Below are 7,500 nucleotides of genomic sequence, written 5' to 3'. Positions count from 1 at the left end.
GCTAGCCATGGACACCTGATACCAGGGTGAACAACCACCCGGGAACACCACAACTACCATCAACCTTTACTTTAAAGGGTTCATGCATTTGGATTATCAAAAGGATGAAAAGGCTATGAGAGACATAATAAAGAGTCACGTCTCCCCTGTGGATAAAAACACAGAGGTCAAATTGACTATTTATTATCAAACTAACAAAACGAAGTCTCTCATCATGAGGAACAAGTCAGCCCCGCCGACTCAGGATATTCTCAATCAGACCAACGTGATCTATTCCTACTTATGTCCTGTTCCAGGATGCTCTGGATGTTACATAGGAATGACCACTATGCATCTGTCAAAGTGACTTTCTTGTCATGCCCAACAAGGTGCAATAAAAGCTCATGCCCTCCACGTCCCCAATAACAACATCAAACGTAAGGAAATAATCAAGAACACCAAGACTTCGCATACTTGAAGCTCTTTTTATTCAGAGAGAAAAGACGACTCTCAACACTACCCAGGAAATGTTCCTCCTCCCCTCCTGTCTAAGGAACAATGCAAAGAAAAATAACCTAACCAACCATGACACCGCCAACCAGGACAACCTAACAGATCAAGACATAAACAACCCCAACAGCATTGATCAGCAACAGGATAGCCTTTCTAGCCTGCATACCCTCTCGGTGAGCTCAGCTCCATGAGGACAAGAAGGTGACTCAACATCCAGGAATGAGTGGGATGGCAGTCTGACTGTACTACAGCCTCTCTCGGCGAGCGGCTTAGCCAATGAGGATCAGCCATTCTATTTGCTCCGCCCACGACGCTCGAGGTAGCCAATGAAAAACTCGCTGCCCTCTCTGACTAAGCCAGAATTGCCATATATAAGGACGTAGATCTCATTGTTTCCAGCACTTCAGCCTGAGGAAGGGAGACAGCACTCCCAAAACGAGTAGCTTGTTCTATCTATACTTTTACCTGAATTGTGAATCTTACCTAATTTGTGAATTCTATATCAAAACCTTGACTCCCCAATTATTCTGAATTGGACTACCCACCATGAAGGATGAATTTTGCTCAGTTACTGGCTGTATGCAGTAGTCCTGAAAAGGAGATAATTAGAGCCATCGAGAAGACGGAGTATAAGATCAAGGCAACTGAGGCAGCCATTATTTTCAACAAAATTATTATTATTATTATTATTATTATTATTATTATTATTATTATTATTATTATTATTATTATTATTATTATTATTTGCTAAGCTACAACTATAGTTGGAAAAAGCAGGATGCTATAAGACAAGGAGCCCAAACAGGGAAAATAGCTCTGTGAGGAAAGGATACAAGGAAAAGTAAAAATATTTTAAGAACAGTAACAACATCAAAATAAATACATATGACCATCATTAACAGGTGTCGTCATTTCAATCTTTAATGATTATGACGCAGCAGATCTGATACTGTTTATGCAACTTCAAAAGTGCAAACTTGCAGCAAATATTTTTATGTTGAACAGATTGTCATAAGTATCTTTTATAGTTTATATATAGAAGATCTGTTTTGATGCTGTTACTGATCATGAAATATTTTATTCTAATTGTTCAGTACTTCTTTGACAGTTTATTTATTTCCCTATTGATTTTTCTCATTGAGCTATTTTTCCCCCTTTGGAACTCCAACTAGGGGTGTAGCTCAGTAGTAAGTAGTAGTAGTAGTATTAGTAATAGTAGTAATAATAATAATAATAATAATAATAATAATAATAATAATAATAATAAGGGCCTCAACCGAGTTCAGCTGGTACTGCTAGGGTGCCACAGCCCACCCTCCCACATTATCCACCTCAGATGAAGCTTCATAATGCTGAATCCCCTACTGTTGCTACCTCCGCGTCATCCAAGGACATCGGAGGAAGCAGCATGGCCTACCAGAACTGTATCACAATCGCTCACCATTCATTCCTATTTCTAGCACGCTCTCTTGCCTCTCTCACATCTATCCTCCTATCACCCAGAGCTTCCTTCACTCCATCCATCCACACAAACCTTGGCCTTTCTCTTGTACTTCTCCCATCAACTCATGCATTTATCACCTTCCTTTAGCAGACAGCCATTTCCATTCTCCCAACATGGCCAAACCACCTCAACACATTCATATCCACTCTAGCTGCTAACCTCATTTCTTACACCCGTTCTCATACTCACCACTTTGTTCTTAACCCTATTTACTTGAGATACACCAGCCATACTCCTTAGACACTTCATCTCAAACACATTCAATTTTCTTTTTTCTCCATCACTTTCATTCCCCACACAACTCCGATCCATACATCAAGTTGGTAAAATCACTTTCTCATATAGAACTCTCTTTACATTCAATTCCTAACCCTCTTTTTTTTACTGCTCCCTTAACTGCCCCCAACACTTTGCAACCTTCATTCACTCTCTAACGTACATCTGCTTCCACTCCACCATTTGCCGCAAAAACAGATCCTAAGTACTTAAACTCTCCATTCAACATGACATTCAACCTTACACCAACTCCCTTCTCGTACATCTCATAACCTTACTCTTACCCACATTAACTCTCAACTTCCTTCTCTCACACACTCTTCCAAATTCCGTCACTAATCGGCCAAGCTTCTCTACTGTCTCAGCAACCAGTACAGTATCATCCGCAAACAACAACTGATTCACCTCTCATTCATGGTCATTCTCGTCTACCAGTTTTAATCCTCGTCCAAGCACTCGAGCATTCACCATTCACCTCTCTCACACACTCCATCAACATACAAGTTAAATAACCACGGTGACATCACATATCCCTGTTTCAGACCCACTCTCACCGGAAACCAATCACTCACTTCATTTCCTACCCTAACACATGCTTTACTACCTTTGTAGAAACTTTTCACTGCTTGCAACAACCTTCCACCAACTCCATATAACCTCATCACATTCCACATTGCTTCCCTATCAACTCTAGCATACGCTTTCTCCAGATCCATAAACGCAACACATACCTCCTTACTTTTGCTAAATATTTCACATATGTGCCTTACTGTAAAAATCTGATTCATACAAACCCTACCTCTTCTAAACCAACCTGTATTTCTATGATTGCATTCTCTGTTTTATCCTTGATCCTATTAATCATTACTCTACCATACACTTTTTCAATTACGCTTAACAAACTAATACCTCTTGAATTACAACACTCATGCACATCTCCCTCACCCTTATATAGTGGTACAATACATGCACAAACCCAATGTACTGGTACCATTGACAACACAAAACACATATTAAACAATCTCACCAACCATTCAAGTACAGGCACACCCCCTTCCTTCAACATCTCAGCTCACACCATCCATACCAGACGCTTTTCCTACTCTCGTTTCATCTAGTGCTCTCCTCACTTCATCTATTGTAATCTCTCTCTCATTCTCATCTCCCATCACTGGCACCTCAACACCTGCAACAGCAATTATATCTGCCTCCCTATTATCCTCAACAATCAGTAAAATTTCAAAGTATTCTGCCCATCATTTCCTTGCCTCCTCTCCTTTTATCAACCTTCCATTTCCATCTCTCACTGTCTCTTCAATTCTTGAGCCAGCCTTCCCTTACGCTCTTCACTTCTTCCCAAAACTTCTTCTTATTCTCTTCATATGAATGACCCATCCCTGACCCCACCTCAGGTCAGCGGCCCTCTTTGCCTCCTGTACCTTGCGCTTTACTTCCACATTTTTCTCTTTATATTTTTCATACTTCTCTATACTATTACTCTGAAGCCATTCTTCAAAAGCCCTCTTTTTCTCTTCCACTTTTACCTTCACTCCTTCATTCCACCATTCACTGCCCTTCCTCATGCTGCCTCCAACAACCTTCTTTCCACACACATCACCTGCAATCCCACACAATTTTCTTTTACTAACTTCCACTCCTCCTCTAAATTGACAGTTTCTCTTACTTTCACTTCGTCATATATCATTTCAACCTTTCCTGATTATTTACTTTTTACTCCCGGTTTTATTAGCTCTTCAACCCTCACTACCTCCGTTTTACATCCACCTACTCTATTCTCCCATTCTTTTGCTACAACTAATTTTCCTTCCACCAAAAAATTATCAGACATGCCGTTAGCCATACCCCTAAACACGTGCACGTCTTTCAATCTTCCAAACATTCTCTTAGTTATCAACACATAATCCATTAATGCCCTTTCTACTACTCTTCCATTTACCACTCTTACCCATGTATACTTATTTTTATCTTTCTTTTCGAAAAAGCTATTACTTATCACCATCTCTTGCTCAACACACATATCCACCAGTCTCTCACCACTCTCATTTTCACCTGGTACGCCATAGTTCCCAATGACACCTTCTACCTCTCCAGCGCCCACTCTAGCATTTAAGTCACCCATGACAACTATGTAATTCCTTCTACCCAATCCTTCTACACACCTAGTTAATTCATTCCAGAACTCATTCCGCTCTTCTTCACTTTTCTCACTACCTGGCCCATACGCACTGACAAACGCCCAACATTCCCTACCCAAACCTAACCCTTACCCACATTAACCTAGATGATATCTCCTTCCATTCCACTACTTTACCTGTCATCCATTTCACTCAGCAATAAATCCACACCCCTCTCTCGCTCTTCCCCTTTCAATCCCAGACACCCTACAAAACATTTCACCAAACATCACTTCACCCTTTCCTTTTATCTTCGTCTCACACAAGGCCAATACATCCATCCTTCCATTTCTAAACATACTTCCAATTTCACATCTTTTACTCTCTATCGTACTACATCCACGCATATTCAATTTACCCCAAAACTAGAGTGCGGGGAGCAGTCACTCTCCCCCCCAGCTCCATCTCTTTGTCGATGTCTCACAGGATGTAGACCCCACCTCAGGTCAGCTGCCCTCTTTGCCTCACGTACCTTGCGCTTTACTTCCACAGTTTTCTCTCTATATTTTTCATACTTCTCTATACTATTACTCTGCAGCCATTCTTCAAAAGCCCTCCATTTCTCTTCTACTTTTACCTTCACTCCTTCATTCCACCATTCACTGCCCTTTGTTATATATATATTATATATATATTATATATATATATATATATATATATATATATATATATATATATATATATATATATATATATATAGTGTGTGTGTATGTATATGTGAACAGTGGTGCGTGTGTGTGCGTATGAGAGTTCTGTTTTGATTAACTTCGCCCATGTCTCATTTCTTATTTTAACTATGGGGATGATCTTCCTTCAGTGAAGTCTGCAGAGAGGATTCCCCAGAATATCTTTCCACCTTTGTTTATCGGCTACACTCAGATTACAGCTGTAAACTTGAGGTAAAAATGAGAAACGGGAACAAAGTAACGTTCTTGTAAGCCATCTTTATGGATTATTGTAATTGCAGGACTATTTGCATAAATGGTATGTGAGAGAAGAGAAATTTCTCGGCCTCTTAAAAGACTAGATAGATAGACAGATAGATAGGTAAATATAGGGAGGGGAGGAGAGATAGTGTTCCTTGTATATGTATGATAGCGAATAGAGATAAAATATTCAGTTTTATGGATTAGAACAGAGAAATCAGTGCAAATATTTCTTGTTCTATTTGGGTCATATTCCATATGAAAAATACAAATTTAATTTTCTGGTCGCCTTCTCTCTCTCTCTCTCTCTCTCTCTCTCTCTCTCTCTCTCTCTCTCTCTCTCTCTCATATATATATATATTATATATATTATATATATATATTATATATATATATATATATATATATATATATATATATATATAATATATATATATCTATATATATATATATATATATATATATATAATATATATATATATATATATATATATATATATTATATATATATATATATATTAAAAACTATTTATGTACATGGAACAGATTACTAACAGGGAAAATCTCTCTTTTTAACCAGAGAACGATAACCTTATTTCATTGAGTTGCACCAAAACACTGGGAATTGTTGAAGTTCTTAAAAGTCTGTCATTTCCAGAAAAATTAGGTGGGAGGTCAACTGCAATGAATAAAACGTTTGTTTTGTGACGGGGTAGAACTTCGGCTCTAAAATCTGCGCAAGACAAAAGATTGCAAGGACTCGAATATTAATCTTTCTATTATTTACACGTATACGAAAATTGCATATGACTCAAGCTTGTAATATGAAATACTCTATAGTATTTGCAATGCTTGCTTATTAAAATGCATGAAATTACTATAGGAGGTTGGACTTAATATAAACAGAAGGAAGACAGAGATGACGAGAACGTAATATGCAATGGAAGATGAAATATCATTGGAGTGAAAAAGGATTAATGGGGGTAGAGTCATTTATGTATATAGAAACCATAATCTCTAATACATGGTCTTTAGAATTTGATTATAATGAAAGATAGAAAAAAAGCAAATCAGATAATGGCTAGATTAGGTAAAATTTGGAAATTAAATCACCTGAAATTTCATATAAAAATCTGGCTATATATCAGTTTTAGTGAGATCGGTGTTACTGTATGGACATGCGTCAAGGTATCACAGAGAAACAATCTCCAATAGATTTAGTAGATTTGAGAACAAAAACCTCAGAAGAGTATTAGGAGTTAAATGGGCAGGACATGATTAGAAATGAAACTATAAGAGAGATTACTCAAGTGACATCTGTGAATGAGTGACTGACTACCAATTGTCCAAGTGGTAGTCACTGTCTCTACAAGCATGGCGGACTAGGGTTCAATTCCCGGCCGGTCACAAGATCTTGTCTTTGTGTGATTTCACCAGGGGCTCTGATCCAAGGTCGTTGAGAAAATCCACACATTAATGTAGCAAAAATATATGGCTTATTTGAATATATATATATATACTATATTATATATAATATACTATATATATATATATATATATATAGTATATATATATATATATATATATATATATAATATATATATTATATACTGTGTATGATTATGTATACGTTACTCTTAAGAAGCTGAAAAAGGAAAGACATCAGAAATTGATTATATGTACAACCGTAATACTGGAGTATGTAGTGATAGAGGGACTGAGTGGCTAACTTTGGTCTGCAAAGTAGGTATAGTTGAGGGAAAGATCCCAAAGGAATGTGTGAGAGGAGTAATTTTTCAATTGCATAAAGATAAAGTTATATACTAAATGAGTTATTGGGGAAAAGTCCTTCTTTGTTAAGGAAAATCTATGAGAAACGTCTCAAAGTAAAGTGGAAAAGCTGCACTTGCTATACATGAAATCAGAGAGTTTATAACAGATTTGATGGATTACGTTATATGAGGGCATTGAGAATGATTGGTATGAATAATAATTTGTTCAGATCTATGAGAATATTTTAAGATGGAAGTGAAACCTTTGTTATGCTAAATGCGCATAAAGAGTGACTTGAGTTGGTCTGAGACAAGTAAAAGTCAAATCTTTGTGG

The sequence above is a fragment of the Palaemon carinicauda genome, chromosome 12 (assembly GCF_036898095.1).
Source record: "Palaemon carinicauda isolate YSFRI2023 chromosome 12, ASM3689809v2, whole genome shotgun sequence".
Lineage (NCBI taxonomy): Eukaryota > Metazoa > Arthropoda > Malacostraca > Decapoda > Palaemonidae > Palaemon > Palaemon carinicauda.
This window is presented reverse-complemented; position numbering follows the sequence as displayed.